The sequence below is a fragment of the Pieris brassicae genome, chromosome 10 (genome assembly GCF_905147105.1).
Source record: "Pieris brassicae chromosome 10, ilPieBrab1.1, whole genome shotgun sequence".
NCBI classification, from domain to species: domain Eukaryota; kingdom Metazoa; phylum Arthropoda; class Insecta; order Lepidoptera; family Pieridae; genus Pieris; species Pieris brassicae.
Window position 1 is genome coordinate 1,549,476 of NC_059674.1, and position 20,963 is coordinate 1,570,438.

Sequence of the window (20,963 nt, forward strand, 5' to 3'; positions counted from 1 at the left end):
CATTTAATATATTTTGTTTACCATATATAATTAATATAATACAAAATACAAGATTTATTCTTATATATTGTCATGTATTAGAATATAACATATACTGTTGATATAGCATTATATATGTTAATGCCGGTAATGCGAGCCCTCTGGCAATGTGGATGTGTCAAATGTCAATTGACTTAACATCAGGTAAGCCTCCTTGCCCGTTTGCCCGTTTGCCCGTTTGCCCGTTTACATAAAATAATGTGAAAAACGTTAACGGAACGTGTGAAACATACGATATATTAACGTCCTGTTCCAAGCAGAAACCGAAATCCCATAGCAAAAAACCAAACGACTGTGGAACGTTCTTTCATTTGTTTCAGGACCACTTTAAGCGATTTAAGAATCGACGTTTACGAACAAGTTAAAAGTTAAGGTAGAAGCTACTCATACCGTAAAAGCTTGCTTTAGCCACGTCACACAAGGTGAACTTTATTTGGGTTGCAACAAACTTTGACATATTTGCACTGTATCTTACCATCCATTACAACTTTCTCGTACAAGGTTTTAAGTACTAAGTTAGTGTGTTTATAATGGTGCAAATAAATTCATATTTTTACATACAATATAGTTACTGGTGTACTTTCAATAATTATCCATTAGCATTATGGGTGATGGCTTTCGATAACATCCGTTTCTTTGATAATTGTATTTCATAAACATTCGATTTACGAATTAGAGATATGCTTTTATTCAACGTAGGAGCAAGTGTTTTATTCATTAGAATTGATGTAACATTTTTTCTATTGACGTTCATAAGTGTATTTGGAGTTTGAGGTAATCTGCGCACATCGACTGAAATTGGTGCACACCCGTACGCTAACTGAGGGGTAACTTAGGGATGAAGGTCACGCCTTGTAGCCACTAGGCCAACGCTATAATGTATTTAGTGTATATTTTAAAGTGTAAAATAAATCTCGATTACAATTGTTTCTCAGAGTCATTCTCTAAGATAAGTTTTTATTCATATTATGCCTGTCCTGCCTTGGCTTCTTACGGCTAGTCGGTTGAATTGTTTTTTTTAAATAAATTTTAGACATATATATTGCCTCAGGGTTTCTATGGTATTAAAGATTAAATATGGATTGTTATTTATCTTTATTATTGTTTATTAATTACTAATGCACATTGTTAGTTAGATAGTTTTAAGTTAATTTATACATTTATAAAGCGAACTTCGTTTCTCCTTAATGTGGTTTACCGTGACACGAAAGAATAATTTCACTGTATTATCGTCACTATAATTTGAATTTGATCTACACTTCGGTCTAAGTAACACGTGGTTGGCTATGCTAACACCAAAAATTAAAAAAGTAGAAGTAATTGAATTTCACGTTTTCACATTTCATTTACTACAAAATACGTTTAATTTATACTTTAGCTTCAATAACACGTGGTAATCATGATATTGAATTGTAGCTTATATGACACGTTTGTCGGTTTACCATAGCAGTGGCATCTTTTTATTACTTACTCAATCCAGTCGAAAAGTATCGACATCTGTTGGAATCTTTTGGGGTTAACAGATAATTGTGACTGTCAATTAATTATAGACAAATAATTTGCAATAAAATAAAGTTGCGACTATAATTAAAGATCTAAGCTATCCTATCTCTTAAGTTGGACCAGACTGCTTACGGTGTGCCAATTTAATTTAAAATCGGTTAAGTAGTTTAGGAGTCCATCGCGGACAAACATCGTGACAGGAGATTTATATATATTCAGATATATGTATAAAATTTGAACATTTTTCATTCGCAGGTGTTTTTTGCTAACTAACAGCAGCTAACTTGTCTATAAAACAAAATAAAAAGAAACTATTTCTGAATACTTGATAATAACTAATTAAAACAGCTAACTTGTCTATAAAACAAAATAAATAAAAATCATGAAGAAAACCAAGTTCATAAGCCGATTTTTATCGATATGCCTAAACAATTGACAATCATTTGGCCCCCATATTTTCAATTGTTACCCTCATAATAGAGTTTCGAGAGTCTTGTCAAAACAGCGTTTAATATGAGTTCATTAAACGGCGGTGCAATAAGCATCCCCTGGACAGGTATTCCTTCTAATAGGCCGCATCTTACTTAACATGAGGTAGAATTGTTACCATACATCTGTTAAGTTCTGTATGAAAAAACACATTTTGCTTGGAAGGTCTCTATTGGTGACATTTAACTATCATAAGATGTCGCGGAGTATGCTTAAAAGCAGTTAATTAGCTGCACACACGTACACACTCTCACGTACGTACCTTCACATACACGCCATCACACGCTATGTGCTAGCACTGCAGAATTAGCCGTAATATTTTTTTTTGATACCTTTCTTTCGTAAATATTTAAACCTTTAGGTATTATTATTTATTCCATATTTGGCTATATGTTTTTTTTTAATAAATATGTGTTTATTCATTTTAAGTACATATGCCTAACCTGTGTCAGGGTTTCCAGCTCTTTCATAACAAACATAATTATACATTCCTTAAAATATTTAATTTATATATAATTTAGTTACATGTTTTATTTTTTTGTTATTGATTTTTAACTGTTATTAACACGCTTGAGTGCACACGCGAGTGTGTGAGTGAGTCAGTGAGTGAATGAATAAAGTCTGTAACTACATACAAGGCCTCAGAAGAAGCTCTAATTCAGCGTAGGGTATGTTCATGAGCCAGTCCTTTAGTCGTATTTTTAGATTGTAGACCGTGAGCGGGTAGATGTTAAGCAGCCTATTTAATTTATTATAGATGTAGTCTGCTTGTATATTGCGTCTGGCGAAGTCAGTCCTTACGGTCTGACCGACGACAACATCCCTATTTCTTTTTAAGAATAGCTTACTATCAAATGGTAGCGCTCTATGTGATTTTAAAATTAGAATGATTTTAAAGTAATTGGCTGACATGATAAAGCTCTTCAGATTCCCATGTTTAGTTTGATTGTTCTTTGTTGTATATAATTTATATTCGCTGTAATAATTAGATATGTAACATTTTGTATGTATTTTTTATCGAACATAGGTGACTTACTAACAACTCTAGTTTCTCACACCTTTCCGTTCACGTCGATATATTAAAGAATATAAATAAATTATAATACGCAGTTCAAATAACGTGTATATTTTCCATTTAAGGAGAAAGGGCTTAGGAAGATTTATATGAATGATTCGTCAAAATGAATAATGATAGTACGTGTGAAGGGATGCGTAATGGCCAGAACTAAATCCGTTCCATTCAGTAATACATTATCATATTATTCAATAATATTACATGGAATATTTTCTTTACAAATGCTAGTAGTACTTATAGGCACACCCACAGTGTTCTCCTACTTTCTACATGTCCCACGGTATTTGTTGTTATCCCAAGGGTACGGAATAAGTTCAAGGAATTACACATTTTGACACTATGTGGGCATATCCTGAAGCCTTGTTGTATGTAAATATAAACGTGTTGAAACAAATGGTGGCTTTCATCAGTATAATACTCGAAACAGAACTAAGCGTACGACCAACCAGGCTCCAGAAGATATACCACATATATGGAAATTGTATTCGTTTAACAAAAAACTCTCAAGCGAATTTAGAGTACTGAATAAATTCAAAACTCTCATTCAACGTAAACTTATCAATAAAGCTCTTTATAAATTTGAAGACTATTCAAGCAATTTAAATGACTCAAAACTTGGCGATTAAAAAGAGTGGCGATGAGTTCCTCGCTCTACGCCCTTGACTTGCGAACTGTTAGTAAATGTAAATTTAGAACCAGTTTAACATATTTTCTGTTGATGTTCATAAGTGTACTCGTATTTAAAAATAAATGCACGTATTGGTCAAGCCATATTCGAGATTTACGCTTATAAATGTTTGAGAAATATTTTTAATTATTGACGTTGCCATAACGTCAATGGTAACGAACATGAATTCCTCAATATTCCCCAGTATTTTCACAAAACTAGTATAAATACAACTTTCAGTGTAATAAACTAAAGTCGTACTACACTTTGCGCGTTAAAAACAAAAGACGGCGCGCGTATTCATTCGATGTCATGATGAACAGGGTCTTTAGTCCAAATCCTTCAAGATAACGTACCAATTTTTAAAAGGCCGGCAACGCACTTGCGAGCTCTCTGGCATTGAGAGTGTCCATGGGCGGCGGTATCACTTAACATCCGGTGAGCCTTCTGCCCGTTTGCCTCCCCTGTTTTATAAAAATAAAATGACTGACATGCGACACGATCCACCGTTCCAACCGACCGATCACAATGAAACGATTTATTTTACATTTGAACGGGCTGTTAACTTTCACGACATAACTATAGTTGCATCGTTGTAAAAGAAGACCGTAACACAAAAATGTAGTACAAGTTTGCGTAGCTTCTGAAACGACACCTTTGGGCGTCTTTGACGTCCGGCAAACACCCCGTGAAATTGAAACACTTTCAGACGGGGCTACCGGAAAATTTCCTTTAATACGAACAAATATCTTTATAAATTTACTTTGCTTTAAGCTTAAGTACCTTTGGACTTACATAAACCAACTTAACGTCAATTAATATTGTTTAAAAATAACTAGGAATTACAGTGTCACATACGTTTTTTGGCCGCGGCACAAATTGGTACTACCATCGCCATTTTGGTAATAAAATAAATAATTTTACAAACTACCAACATCTTACCAAACCAACTATAATATATTTGTTTTTATTCCTTGCATAATGAATTAGAATGACAAAGTTTTAAGTGTCGAATAGTTCTGATTGCTTACCTAGCAATCAATACACAATACCTACAATAATATCTTAAAATATATTATATTAAGTTGCTAGTATAAGAAACAAAACCTATCATATCACTTGTTACTAAGTGTATGTCATATTTATTTAAGCCTAGAACTGTATTTTCTGGATACTAGTATCCATTGTTTTTTTTTTTAAGATATTTAAATTAATTATTAAGTTAGACTGCATTATTCCAAATTATTCCCCTTATAATGGTTAATTTTTATTTACTGGCAATAATATCCATGACAGCGACGCTTTTACCGGCTAAGAAAAGTATGTGGCACTGTAGTAATTTAATATATAAATACGCTAATTATCATATAATCAATAAATTAGATTAAAAATAATATAGTCTATGTACGGAGTACATTTAAAGTTATAAACAGATTAAAAAGGTTTTTATGGAAAATTATCAAAAAGTACCAGGCAGACATAAACTGTTTAGAAGTTAAACATTAATGATCGTTATTAATTATACCCAATGCATTATAGTCTGTGTTTGATTTATAATCTGTGTAAAAATATATCAAAGAAATGAATACATATATGATCGATCAGAATTAGAGGCCCTCTCCCGTCACACATGATCGATGTACAGAAATGGAGACGTCTTTCATGGAATATCCTCCATCGGATACTTCATCGAAATTTGATGACATTTCAGATAAATCGTAATGTTATGATTATGATTCACATCTTTCATACTGTTTTATTTTTAACATCATATTCTTACTTACAAAATTGTTGGAATTATAAAACTTAAATAACAAATCAGTGCCGCAACAAATTCTTTAGGCTTATAGATTTAAGTAAATGTTTCATGATGATTTGTCAATCTTATATGCAAGTAGGTGATCAGCCTCTTGTGCCTGACACTCTCCTTTGTTTTCCTTCACCGTTCCAAAGAATGTTAAATGGAATAATGAAGAAATCGAAAGAAAATCCATTGGTGCACAGCCAGGGATCGAACCTACGACCTCAGGGGTAAGAGTCGCACGCTAAATCCACTAGACTATAAACATCTCAAAATATCTCTGAGTTATAAAGTTCCATTCTTTCATCACGGCTATCGGCTGTGGATAACATCTACCAATGTGTCGATCTGTGGAAAACATTGTGACGATTGTCTTGCCTTAGACGCATAAAATCCGTTTGTGTCACTTGTCTATTAGATTGACATGAAAACAGATACAGAAAACAAAAAATAATCTGTAAACCAGTGATTTTCATTTTATGTGTTAACTAAGCTGAATAAATAAATAAAGAAACAAATGAACTGTATATTATGTACAGCGTCCCATCTGTAATAATTCACACACGTCTTAGCGGAGGTTTTTCGAGATACTCGTGATGTGTGTTTTTAAATCCTTTTCCGTAATAAATTATTCTCGGCTTGAGTGCATGGAGCGAGATCTTTTATGTTACACTTACAACTAACGCTTTCCTCATACCGCTAAAACAACAAAATCCTTTATAAGTAATGTTATGTTACAAATAGATTAGACAAAAAACAACTAGGCCATATTATGCAGGTCTACATGGGGCGTTTGCACCTGCACAGATTTAGCTTAAAGTCAAATTCGTCACACTCAAGTCAGAGAAGCATCTCATTAGGCAATGTCCTGTATTTGGAGCCTTTAGGTGCGATATGGAGCGACAAATCGCTATATAGGTATAACAGAGCCGAAATATCAAGGAGCTTCAGATCGCAATCGGAAGGATTTCTGCAGTAGGAGTGTAACAAGAGCGTAACGGTGGCGAGACCAGGGCCCGTCCCTATGAATACAGGAATAGTAATATTGTTACGAGCTAGGGGATCGGATAGAAAATGCCGTAGATTTATTCAAGGGTTTATTTCTTGAAAAATCAATGAGGAATTTATGAGCACAAATTAATTGCAGAAATGCACTTATAACACACAAAAACACAGTCACTAATTACTTCACTTATGCATACTTCACACAGTACTTTATCACTTGTATTCACTTTATCGCTTCGGTGTTTCTCTCTTGTTATCGCATTCAAAACTAAAGGTGACTAGTCGCGTTTCGGCTCGCTTATATATCCCTGGGAATAATTCTAAACAATATTCGAGAACTCTCTAGGCGGGCTTGCTACTGAGTAGCGATTGCAAAATTCTAGAACGTCCGCATTCTTTGTCTCTTTCGCACGTTGCTCCGTCCTCGTCGTACGGCGTTCTAGAGTGCTCAGTCTAGTTTCGAGAAAGTTCTGATCTTCTCTTTCTCTCTCTCTCTCGTATCATTTCATCCTTGTCTCACACCTAGAAAGTTCGGTCTAGAATATTCCTTCATCAAAGGGGTATAACTAGGCCTGAAAACGTCTGAAAACGGTTCTCCTGAAAACTGCACCACTCGACTACACATGTTCTGAAACTGACTGAAAAAATGTTTCAGCTTCCTGAAAACTAGGGTAACATTATGGAAATTACAATTTTCTAATATGTGATTGACCCTCTCCTGAAACGGCCAGAAATCATATTACAGCCTGCTGAAAAGTTCTCTAAGTAGTGGAAAAATCTAGAAACATTGCAGTCGACCCGTCTTCGTAACAATATATACGAGTATCAGGAAATTTCTTAATATATATGTCGCAGTAAAGTAGTTAAATCAGAGAGTTAATTGAATTTTTTGACAGTTAATTAAAAATCGATATAATATCACACGCATACATTTTTTCTAAGAATTTTTTTGTAATTATTTAATTTCATTCTGTGAATTCAATGTATACTTTTTGAGTCATTTTACTTTTCTTCATAAGGAGGCTACAGGGCAAGAGGCTCGCCTGATGTTAAGTGATACCGCCATATACACTTCGTTGACAACACCAGAGGGTTCGTAAGTGCGTTGCCGGCCTTTTAAAAATTATATTTTTTTTATTGATTGAAAATAAGGCTAGGTGCCTGGATAAGTGCGGGCTTGATAAATTCTATAGCGAGGGAATGGTAGTTCGGTACTGATTCAAACCTGCAGCTCAATTCCATCAAAAGGTATCTCGCCCGTCGTCCTATGACTGGCCTTTAAGGCTTTAGTGGCGCTGAGGAATTTCCAAACCAATTCGACTTCGAAAAACTCTTCGAAAAAAGGAACTCGTACCTCGTACGCGCACTCGTCAGCCTTCTGGCTGAGCCCGTCTGCCCCCACTAAATTTTTGTATGTTATCTGTAAATAAGATGTTCCTATTATAAAGAGAAAATATATAGTATTGTCTTTTGTTAAAATAGCTTTTACACATTAGGTAAAACACTTTTTGAACGGATTAAAGCTATGTATTATTATTAAAAACTTATAAATATATATATAATTCTAAATTTTAAATTTTTTCCGACGTTTTGCTTTTCAGCGTGCGTGGTGACTAAACGGTTTAAAATTTAGAATTATGTAAATAATTATAAGTTTTTAATAATAATACATAGCTTTAATCCGTTCAAAAAGTGTTTTTCTTAATGAGAAAATATATCTTTTTTTGCATCCATTGGAATCTAAAAGACCGAACATTTATTTCACCATTGGAATCCTCCATTATCTCTGATGAAAAAGCTTGAGGTCCATATGAAAACTTCTAATGTAAACAAAGTGTGAAAATAGTAATAATGCCCATATCGCGTACGCTGACTGGGAAGCGGAAACAATTGACAATAGAGCACAGTGATGTAAAACAGTTTTATAAATGACATCAATATCTACAATGTAATTTCACAGATTACACATTTAATCAAATAATCGTTACGAAGCCGAGACATAATGCTTATCAAAACTAAACATTAATAGTCAAAATGCGAAGACATATACGTAAACGTTAGGTTGAAGATATTTCAATAAAAAATCCGCATACAAAAACCACAAATCATATAGAATGTTATTATTTACACAACTCTCATCTTCGTTCGCGGTTCAATCGTTCTCATTCGAGTCTCAATGCATTCGCTATTGTGTTTGCAGACGGCTCTACCGCTCATGTCGATTGCCAATCGAAAGGAATGAACATTGGAATGAAATCTCACCATTTGCTAATCATCCATATCCATATGAAACAGCTGACCGTAATCTCTTTGATGCGGTATTAAAAATGTGCATGGATAGATTACAATGCCTGTATAAAGTTTTTTATTTAAAAATTCAAATAAAGAATATTTTTAGAAATAGGTTATATTCTCTATTTACTTTTTAATAACGTGGCTATGTTTCAAGATAGATTCAATTTTTGAGATGAGAATGACATTATATGCAGAGGTTTTTATTTAAAAAAATCAAATAAAGAATGTTTTTAGAAATAGATTATGTTTTTTATTTTTTATTTTATGACTTCGCAGTATTTCTATCTAGATTCGATTTATGAAATTACAATACCTGTATTAATACTGAGGTTTTTATTTAAAAATTCAAATAAAGAATCTTTTTAGAAATAGGTTATATATAGGGTATACCTAGATAGAATAAAGAATATTCTTCATTTCAATATTTTTTTATAAGTGGCTGTGTTTCTGTCTAAATTCTATTTATGATTTTTTATGGGACCGACACTATACTAACACTATTATCACCTGTGGATTAAGGAGCCTGTAAGGCCGGCCGCCTTTAAGATTATGGACCGTTTGAAGTCAAGGCCACAGAGCTGGTTAAGTTTTACTCTACAGTTTTTAGCTTAGTGGTTAAAGCTAGGTTTGATGAATATTCATGAAAAATTAGGGTATTTAGTCAAGGGATAATCGCCAATTTGCTTAGAAAAATATTGATGTAATCTTTTATAATACCTTTAATAACGACGATACAATAAATCACCCTACACTATTCAAAGCTTAACTAGATTAATATAAAAACTCAGTTTTTTTGTAATTAACAAGTTAATTACAAAAGCTTTAAAAATATGAAGTAGCAAGTGAAGCGAGTATGTATATCCTGTGAGAATAGAGCGAACTACGAGTAGAGTAATTGCTTTCACATCGTGTACCGTACGTCGCTTTAATTAGCTGCTTTCCTACGTGAAACTTTTAATTATTATAATGTACCAATATGTAAAGTTCTTTAGTATTCATTCCATTTTCAAATGTTTATTTTGAATTTGGAAATGCTATAATGAGTCAATCGATATTGTAATCGTGTAGGTTAGATTTTTATTTTATTTTTTAATTTCGAAAGATTAAGTAATTTATTTAACATTTAAAGCGGCTAGATCGGGGATTACATTTTTAAATTTGGAAAAAGTTATATGTAATTTTAAATTTGGAACGACATCGCCAATTTATCTTATTGTATAATCTTACCTTTTTCGTATAAGTTATAAGTAGGAAGTTAATATATACTAACGGCCGATAGACAGTAAAATTTAAATACTGTATTTCGAAATAACCCTTGACTGTATTGTGTAGCCTTCCCACCGCATGTAATCGAATGTTATCGGATGACAGTGGACCATACGAGATTGAAATGAAATATTCAATTCACTTTTTCAATTTTATATGAACTTTGTAAATAAATGAACAAAAATCTAGGTATATTCTAAAAGTTATTTATGTATATTTTATCTCGTATATATATTTGAAGAAAACTACATAATTCGGTCAAAAATAAGCAACATTTCACATATTTTGAATGAAGGAAATCAAATTAAAAACAAAGTTCATAATATATCTACTATTAAAATGTCAGTATAAAAAAATTTGAAATTAGAATCACTTTTCAGTATTATGCAAGAAGCGCGCTATTTATATTATAGTCAAAGACATATTTTTTTGACAGTGATTTTAAACATAGAATATCAAATTAAAAATAAAGTTCATATGCTTCTATTAAAATATCAGTATAAAAGATTTTGATATTAGAATCACTTTTCATTAGTATTCAAGGGGCGCGCCACTTCTATTATCGATGACATATTCCAATTTTAAAGCTCACGTACAAAATCACAAATCAAAAACACTTCGAAGGATATAATAAAGGTTAAAGGTTGATTGACTCAATTTCCGCTCTTAGACTCACTAGGTCCGTTGTGAGTAAAGTTCTGGCTAACTAAGCAAGCCTAGATCCTTCCAGAAGCACGTCTCATGGGCACATCGCTACTTTACGGAGCGATCTCACTTCTCCGAGGATTCCCCTACGTTGATTAGCCAGAGCCACGCATTCCAGGTGTACGTGGGTGACTGATTCCTCTGGACTGGACTCGGGACCTCAGGACTGTCTGTAATTCGTGTGATATTCGCGATAAAAAACATTTTAATACCCTTTTATAATTAATTATCTGTATACCTACTATTACTTCTATGACATGGCTTTTTATACCTTCCCTTGCTAGTGTCATTACCTACGCGTGCAACTCTAAACCCAGAGGTCCTGCGTACAATTTTCGTTACAATACAATAGTTCGTTTATATGTTCGGTCTAATCTACAGCTGATTCTTCTGTAGTCAGTTATTAAATGAAAAATATCAATTATATAAACTTAGGATATAAGCCAATTTCTTGGTTAACTTAGAGTTATAGGTAAATTTTGTTATAAACGCATTACGCACCGTTTTAAACCAGGACCAAATTCCAGGTCAGGTCCACATCAAATTGGACCGTTTGTAATTTTATTTATTTATAAGAAATAAGTGCTACATATGGGATGCTACTTGCATGGACACGTTTGCCCCTTCGGCATAGCAATAAAGCAAAGCCGCAAAGCAGGCGGAAAAAAATAAAACGCTCAAATATAAAAGCACTTCCACCAACTTCGATTTTGTCCCCTTTGGAGTAGGGATTCGATTTTGCTCTCTTGGGCCCTGGGGTTCAAGTGCACAGGCGCTAACTAAGCATTGAAGTTGGCGCCTGGTAGATAATACTGGTGTCTCCAGCGCTGGTGTTTTCCTCGCCCATCGAGTTAGTATCGTGATACAGTGACAAAATCTTAAAAACAAAAATATTTTTTGTTATTACTATGTAGCTTAAGAAAATTCTAACTATTGTATGTTTGATTGTTATGATTACTTATAAACTATTACTGAGAAGTATAATAATTACGATTAGCTCTGTAACGCCTTTTGAGAGTATATACAAACATATCGTTTCCCGTTTAATCGTGACTTTGGAAATATTTCTTTGTAATTGTATAGATATTTTTATACATTTTAGAACTTAGTATTGTTATTAATGACTCTAAGGATTTATCAATGTGCTACAAGCTGTTTGATCTAGGCCTCAAATTTCTCACAGATGCTATTGACTTCTTAGGTCTAAGGAAGGCAAAGCTTTACGATGTCTTTCTTCACTTTTCGCATTTGTTTAATGCGCACAAAGAAATGAAAGTCCATTGGTGCACAGCTAGGGATCGTACCTACGATCCAGGGATGAAGGTCGCACATACCAATAAGCCAACACAATAACACTGCTCTTAAGATTGTATTTTTTTTGTTTTGTAATTGTATTATTCTGAGCAGTGTTGGCCTAGTCGCTTCAGCGTGCGACATCCATCCCTGAGGTCGTAGGTTCGATCCCCGGCTGTGCACCAATGGATTTTCGTTCTATGTGCGCATTTAACATTAGCTCGAACGGTGAAGGAAAACATCGTGAGGAAACCGGCTTGCGTTAGACCCAAAAAGTCGACGGTGTGTGTCAGGCACAGAAGGCTGATCACCTACTTGCCTATTCAATTCACAAACGATCATGAAACAGATACAGAAATCTGAGGCCCAGATGTAAAAGGTTGTAGCGCCATTGATTTATTTTATTTTTTTAATTTTATAATTCTACACTTTTAGCTATAATTTAATTCTTTAATTTATTACTGCAATATATACTTAGAATTTAATTTTGCTTGGGTTACCTAAAAGAGAACGTTTGGTAGCGATAAGCCCTCTTTATAAATAATTGTCACTGTACATGTACCAAATATGTATTGCAACAACGCTTATATTTATGAAAAAGTTGACATTTTCCACCTAACCAAAGTGAGGTATAGGTGAGGTGATAGTGAGGCAAATATTTTAGGAAGCGGGAAGACTGACTTTATTTATCAGTTGTAACGATTTCTTTACTACTGCTAAATAAAGTCAGTCTTTAAAATATAAAGTTTCTTTGTATGCTGAGCTTTAGTCAAGTTTCTGATCCATATGTTAAACAGCTGGTAGTACATAGCAGAGAGTAGCAGAGAGGAATGGCGGGATTAGGAGGAGCCTTTGTCAAAAAAGGGTACACAGTACCTTAAAGCAGATTGCAATAGAAACGGGTTTAAATGTTAAAGTATATGTATAAAGTATAAGCTTATTAATAAGCTATTATTATTATTGTAATGTTTAATTTTCTTTTTTTAGGTATTAAATGTCTTTTTATATGTTTAACAATGTAATCTATTTTGGATTAGTATTTTCTTCTATAATATGTATATGTGTAAGATTACTTTTAAATAAATAAATACATACATTATATATATATAGTAGGAGAACATATATTACGATAAAGCGATTTCGCATTAAGGTATTTTATTTGTATATTATGTAAGTATTTTCTTCTATGATATAAGTGTTTCTATAAAATTACTTTTAATTTAATAAATATATACATTCTACATATAGTAGCAGAATATATATTACGATAAACAAAGCAATTCCGGGTTAAGGTATTTAATTTGTATATTGTCTAGGTATTTTATTATATAATATAAGTGTATATGTAAGATTACTTTTAAATAAATAAATATATAAATTATATATATATCATGCAATTTCGCATTAAGGCATTTAATTTGTATATTGTGTAAGTATTCTCTGATATAATATGATATAAGTGTTTCTATAAAATTACTTTTAAATTAATATGTATATATAGTAGCAGAATATATATTACGATAAAGCAATTTCGGATTAAGGCTTTAAGTGGTTCTTCATAAGCTACGCCCAGGCAGTGCTACATAAATCTTTGATACTGCCCTCTGCGGTGCACAACTAACTACCGCCATTTGTTTCTCTGATTACAAAGGCGATAATGCAACATCAACAATACCTTGAGAGATCGGTTTAGGTTTTCTTCTACTACTCAGTTTGAAGGGTGTATGCACATGAATAATTAGTATATATGACGTGGAAAATACACTTATTATTAAATATAATTATGAAAATTTTGTAAATTTATATTAACTAACAGGCTGAAAAGTTTTTACGCTAGTATATAATTATGGGTATCCGGAAGCTATATCCAGGATGCTCCCTTCCCTCGGTGAAATATTATGCGCTGGTTAGGCTGTCGCGTGTCAATATAATAAAAAAAGGAATCCAATAATCGATAAGACTAAAACTAGCACTTACCATCAATGGTGGCATATCTCACTAAAACACTGGATCCTTTAATGATGAATAAAAATACAAAAAAATACTATACGGTATGCGGTATATATTTAGTGCGCACGCGACAGCGGTTAAAATTTAACTCCCTTGCGCCTGTACGCCGGGACACCACCTCCCATCTCCGGTTCGTGTGTCAAATTCAAACCTTCAATTGTCATCCTCCTCTGATTGACACCGATTTAGCGCGATAAATATCCTTCGAGAGATACAAAGTAAAATACGAAAATATTTGTCTAGCTGCCCTCTGAAGTATTTTCGAACCAATTCGACTCGGTCCTTCAAGAAGAGCGAGCGAGCCCTCTAACACTGAGAGTGTCCCTTAACATCGGCTGAGCTTCCAGCCCGTTTGCCTGAAATTCCAATATGAAAAATGCATTTTACATTTCTATAATTTAAGAAAAGTGTAACCTTATTTAACGAACATAAGAGTTGGGTGTTATTATTAGTAGGCTGTTTATTTGTTCTTTTTTCAAAATCAAGTGAAAAGCCAAGTCAGTGGCCGTTCGTAGTGAAACTCAGGAATTTACAATTTATTGTGTAAATAGAAGCTACGGGTTGACTCAGCTCTTCATGTGCCATGTTTCGGATGCGGTCCTCTTACGCCCTGTCTCACATAGATTGTATAAATCAGATATTTTGAAAATGGAACGTAAAAATTCGTAGTAAACTGTGGCGTTTTAAACAATCTATGTTAATTGTCATTGTCAAAACAACGCGCTAAAATAGTGTAAAAAAAATTGGCTTAGTATTCGATCCCGGGCTGTACACCAATAGATATTCTATCTATGTGCGCATTATAGATTTGCTCGAACAGTGAAGGAAAACGTCGTAAGGAAGGCTCGCCATAGACCCAAAATAACGACGGCGTGTGTCAGGCCCAGATAATCACCTACTTGCCTATTAGATTGACAAATAATCATGAATAAGATACAAAAATCTGATGCACAGACCTAAAAAGGTTTAGCGACACTGATTTATTTATTTTTGTAATTATGAATTCATTTGTAATGTGACCAGACTATTAAAATCATTTGTTATTTTTTTTACTGTAAAAAGTGCGTAGACTAATGAAAGCAAAATATCTACTACAGAGTTGTTATTTCTAATCTCCTATCGATATCCATATATTAAATAGATGAGAAAAATACTGTTTACAACGCCTAACCTTTTTTTAATCTTACAGAAGCTTTCCCCGTAAATTAAATGTATATCTAAACATTCATTTGATGCGAAATTTCTCCCAACAAAATTCAATTTAGTTGACGACAGTCGAACGCCCTTTATCTATGCACAGAAGGTCTTTTTATTTGATGGGCTCTTTCGGATACTCTTGTCCTTGTGAAATTTTTAAATAATGGCAAAAGTATTGATAAGACTTACAGGCGATGTTTTAAAAACGTATCATAATTGAATATCAAACCAGTCTATCAAAGTGATTATTTAAAAATAGAATTTTGCTGGATTTAAAATTAGAATCGCTATTAAGTTTGATGTAAATTTATTATTTACGTGATATTTAAAAATAGAATATAGCTGGATTTAAAATTAGAATCGTTATTAAGTTTGAAAAAAAAATTAACGTATCAAATTTTAATAATATATTAACAAGTGTGGCAAATTTATTATTTGCGTGACATTTAAATAAATAATTTTACTGGATTTAATATTATAATAGTCATATTATACAAATACATTTCAGGAACACATTTTGTGTAAATGTTTTTTTTTGTAGCTATATTCTAAAAGTACAATACATTGTAAAAGATAAATAGGAGTGTCAACCGTATATGTAGATGCCTAAAAAAGGAAGCTTAAAATATATAAGCATACAGTGACTTTTTTATTATTATCTTTATGTTTATTCATAAGTTGTTAGTTGTCTTATGTGAGACAATGTTTTTTTATATAAATTGTAGCAATTCACAATTTTTTTTCTTTAATTTGTGTTCCTTAAGTTTTTTTTATTCTTGTCCAAAAATTGTAATAAATAAATAAAAAATTGTCTTGAATTCCTATCAATCAATTTAAAATTAAATTACTGCACTACTCGTACACAATCTATATCCGGATATTGCAATAAATTTAAAATGAAGTTAATTTAAACGTATCTATCTAAAACCAACGCGATGAATATTCATCACATTTAGATAGAACGACGCGATAGACCCACATCAGAAAAACATCAAAAATGCATCAAGCGGAAACATCCGTCCATGTTGTTACAGCAATATTGTACCTCAATTGTGCTTAGACAATGATGTACTATCAGCAGGCTTCAGCTACATTTTTTTTCATTACAAACTATTACATTAGTGAAATTATTTTAGTGTCCAATGCCGTCTGGATGGAGGCCGTCCAAAGTGAGTCTCTTGCTCCTAGTCTTTCTTTCTCTCTTCTTCAAATGTACGCAATGTTTGCTTGGGACGACTCCGCTTTCCTTGCGGTGTCCAATCAAGCATCTGAAGGATATTGGTATGTCTTCAGAGTGTATCCAGTTCCACTTGGAGACCTTCTCGGCCCAGTAGATATCCATAATGTGGCAGTGAACGCATTTTTATTAAAGATTATATAGTAAATGTGCTTATAATTATGTTTATAAACATCTTTTTGTCCTAGGCGCGACAGACAGCCCCTTATGCAGAGGCTGTTTCAGCGCAGAGGAATCAGTCACCCACGTAGTCCTGGAATTCGAGGCTGTGGCTAATCAACGCACAAAAATCCTCGAAACAGTGAGGTCTGCGGAGAAGCCTGTGAAGTGCCCGGGAGACTTCTGTGGACCAACTACGCGTCTAAGTGCGGAAATTGAGTCCACCATGCCATACCATACCATGGTAAATGTGCCAATTGTCCAAAAAAACTGAACACTTGAACGATGTAAACCGCTAATTTGACAGGAGGAAAAATCGTTTCCGATTTATTAGTGAACATAAACAAACAAAATGTTTTAATTCTATTAAAGTTTCTCTTTTTACATTTTTAATAGGCTTTTTACGTTTTTAATAGACTGATTCAAAGACGCGGCGGCGTCGCACTAGTTCTGACGTCAAATTATTCATTTCAATTATTAAAAAGGCACTTTTAAAAGTCGAAATTACAAGATAAAAATATTCAAAAATATCTCATTGCCTCTTTCAAAAGGCAGTTAGTTTCATATGACGAAGAATGGGCAAGAAACTTACTCATTTAAAAATGTCTTTGCAATATTTTGAATACATTGATTTGATATTAAAAAATATATTATACTAGAATAAAATAGGCGCACGGTGTTATAAAAAATAATGCAGAATATGAACTGAGAAAGAAAGGTCAATCTGTTAAAAATAAAAGTTAAAGTTAGTAGTGATTTGTGTAAAATTATCAAATACACTAACGACACACTTCGGGTAAAATTTAAATTCAAACCAACCAGTCACGTCTTGGCAATACAGATTATGCAAACAAAAAATAAAATTAATTTATGAAAAGCATTACTTTAGCGAATTCGTTAAGGTTGAACAAATTGTTGGGGCTCAACCCACGACGTGACAACGACCGCTCAGTCACTGTTAATGAGAGGTCACCGCAACTCCCGCTGATTTTTTGCTGGCTTACAAAACGTTACTTTGCTTTTTAGTTCGAAATATAAACATTTTTGTATGAAAACTTTTAACAAGCTGCGATTACCCGGGCCAGACGGTCTATTTTTGTCGAAATTTAAATCTTCAAACTTCAATTGTTGATGTTCTTACAGAGGGCTTAAGCTGGCATTATATTAAATGGTATTGCGACTTTCCTCGTCTCCGTCAACTTTTCGTACAGTAAAGGTAAATGTGTTGTGTTTATACAATTCGTAGATAGATTATATTATAAGTGCATAGTATAAACAATGACACTACAACCCGATTTACTCACAATGTTTTAATCTACGAGTGTCAAATGCCAGACAGAATTCGTGGACAGTCATTCGAATCTACGACCTCATTGGTCACAGACACATTGTGTTTTCCTTTAAAACTATCAGTGTTTTGTTTAACATAACCTTCATCGCTTTGTAAAATTACATATTACAAGAGTGAGCGTGCAGTCTCTATTTTCTTTAGCCATTTGAATAAATATTGTGTTCCTTTCAACGATATTGTTTTGCGAGATACAATACACAAAATAATCTCGTAGCTTCTTCTGCCAGCGTACTATTCAAAATATTTGTACAACATGTGTGCACGTTTCACTGATTATTACTTTTTAAAATTATTTCAACCGCATTTTGCTACAATTGTTGCTACATAAACAATATACAACATCGAACGATTTGTGTTATTTCAAATTCGAATTTTCGATTTCATTTGTTTTTTCGTAATGTTATCTTTTACGATTCGTCAAAGTAGACGAAATTCAGTTTACATTTTTGGGTGAAAATAACATTTTCTGGTAACTTAAAAACAGTGGCGCTACGACCAGTGTTGAACTCAGATATTTATTCCGTGATCTTTTTCTATGTAGGCAAGGTAATCTTTTTGTCCCTGATACAAACGTATCCCAATTTCGTCACAATGCTTCCCTTTGTACGAACAGTGTTAAGTGCGCATATATAGAAAACAGTTCATTGAAGTCAGTTTCAGTTGAAAGGACTTTGACCACCGTGAGTCGCACGTTTAAGCTTTTAAAGCTTGGCAAATGCATTGCGAACCTTCGTGGAGCGGCTCGACTGTAGGGCGGCTCCAGTGCTTACAGAAATGCATAGGCTTCTCTCAGATGAGCCTACTGACCCTGAGCCTGAGCTGACTGACCTAGTCCGAGCTTAGAAGTTACTGGCACCAGTACGAGCTTAGAAGTTACTGGCGGCGTCGTCGTAATTTTTAGCGGCGATTATATAAATAGTGAGCTATGGAATCCACTGTCCTGGCAGTTTCTGCTTCTTCTTTTCATTCGTCTGGCAACTTTTCATGTTCATGCCACAGACCACACTACTTTACTTGAAGCCAGTTTTAGTTATATTATAAACAAAAGCATATGTTGTATAGCTACTAAATAAACCACAGGATAGATTAAAGATTTGTAGAAAGTTACATAATTCCTTAGAAAAAATGATAACATCATATCAGTAATAAATGATTTAAAATAATGCTATCGGATAATGCTTAAATGGTGAGTCCTCTGTAACTTACAAAAGAGTATCGGTCTTAATAATGAGTTATTGTTATTGAGAGTACATCGGACATGCATACAAAAAGTAATGGCGCTGGTTTGTGTCTATGCAAACATTTAGTTTTATAAAACCAGTCATGTCCCTAACAAACAATCACTTCCAAACAAATTAGTCCTATTGTAAAAACGTTGTTCTGTTAGTTTAATCTAGTTAAGTTATTTTTGTATTCATGGATATTGTACGAGCCAAGGTTGTACATTTTGCTTACTCAGGATTTCTTAGTTATATAAGCGTGGCGATTTCCTAAATCGTCGGATTTACGCCCCGAGAGTATAGCCAGACGCACTCTCTTCAACTGTTACATTGCATTCATTCGTTACATAGCAATTAACATTTGGTTATTTCGCTTATATTGTATTGTTTTACGCGAGTGGTTAATATGGAGTAAAACTAAAATCCTCAAATGAACCCGTACAAATATTAACTTGCTGTCATACAAATATAATTACTGTATTATTAATAAAATAGTTTGACATTAGCTTAGGTAATTACTGTTATAGGTTGAGGGAAGCGGGAAACGATAGACATGAACGGTGATTGGCGTATTGGACGCTTTTTAGTAATAAATAGATTTTGTAAATATGAAATTTTGGATTTTTGGCATTTGTGAAATGTTTTCTTTAATTATTTATGTAGAATTTAGTTTTTATTGTGAAGTTAATTGAAGTGTTTTTCTTTGTTTTAACTTTGGGAAATGTTTAGGTGTCCAATTACTTTTTTATATAACAGCAGGCAAACGGGCAGGAGCCTTACCTGATATTAAACGATACCGCCGCTCTTTGCCAGAAGGCTCACAAGTGCTTTACACGTTTTAAGAATTGGTACGCTCTTTTCTCGATGAATCGATTTGGACATACTTCGGTAGGCAGCTGGTTCCATATATGGTGGTGCGCGGCAAAAACGGTCAGTTGTGAAACGACAGACGTTGAGGTAATACGGATGGTATTTTGTATTCTTCCTGGCCGTTCAATGATGATACTCAACAGCAGGTATTAACCCGAATAACTTCTCTAAACATTCTCCATCGTAAATGCAGAGAGACTCCACATCTCTAAGCAATGCCAAGGCCATCAAGACCGCTCGGCAAGTGACTGCTCGACACTAATAATGGATAATTAAAAACAATTTGTTTATATGGTATACATAACTACATAAAAATATTTTTGTTAGGATAAACCAAAAATCCTGCCGGCACTTAGCTATATTTAAGTCATAAGATTTGTTTAGTTTCATTTATTGTTTTGTGGAAGATAACTTGTGGTTCCTATCATAAATATCTTTTGCTAATTTCACAAGAATAACCCAGTGTTTAAACCTATATAATATAATACATAGGAATCCGTAAATCTTGTACACAATGTGGTACAGACAGTAATAAACTAATATTAACGAGCCAGGATATCAAACCGCAGAATCATGAAAATGTATCCCCGGGTATGGCACGGATCATACATTATTTATTATAGTTGTACCTTGTTTACATCGGTTTCCGAAACCCTTCCGGCCACGTGATTAGTGTGGTATGCGATGAAGATATCTTAAGGACCTGACTACATAAGAGTACTACACAACTACACAACGTTGAAATGAACAAAACACAAAAACTACCACGTTTCCGAGCGAC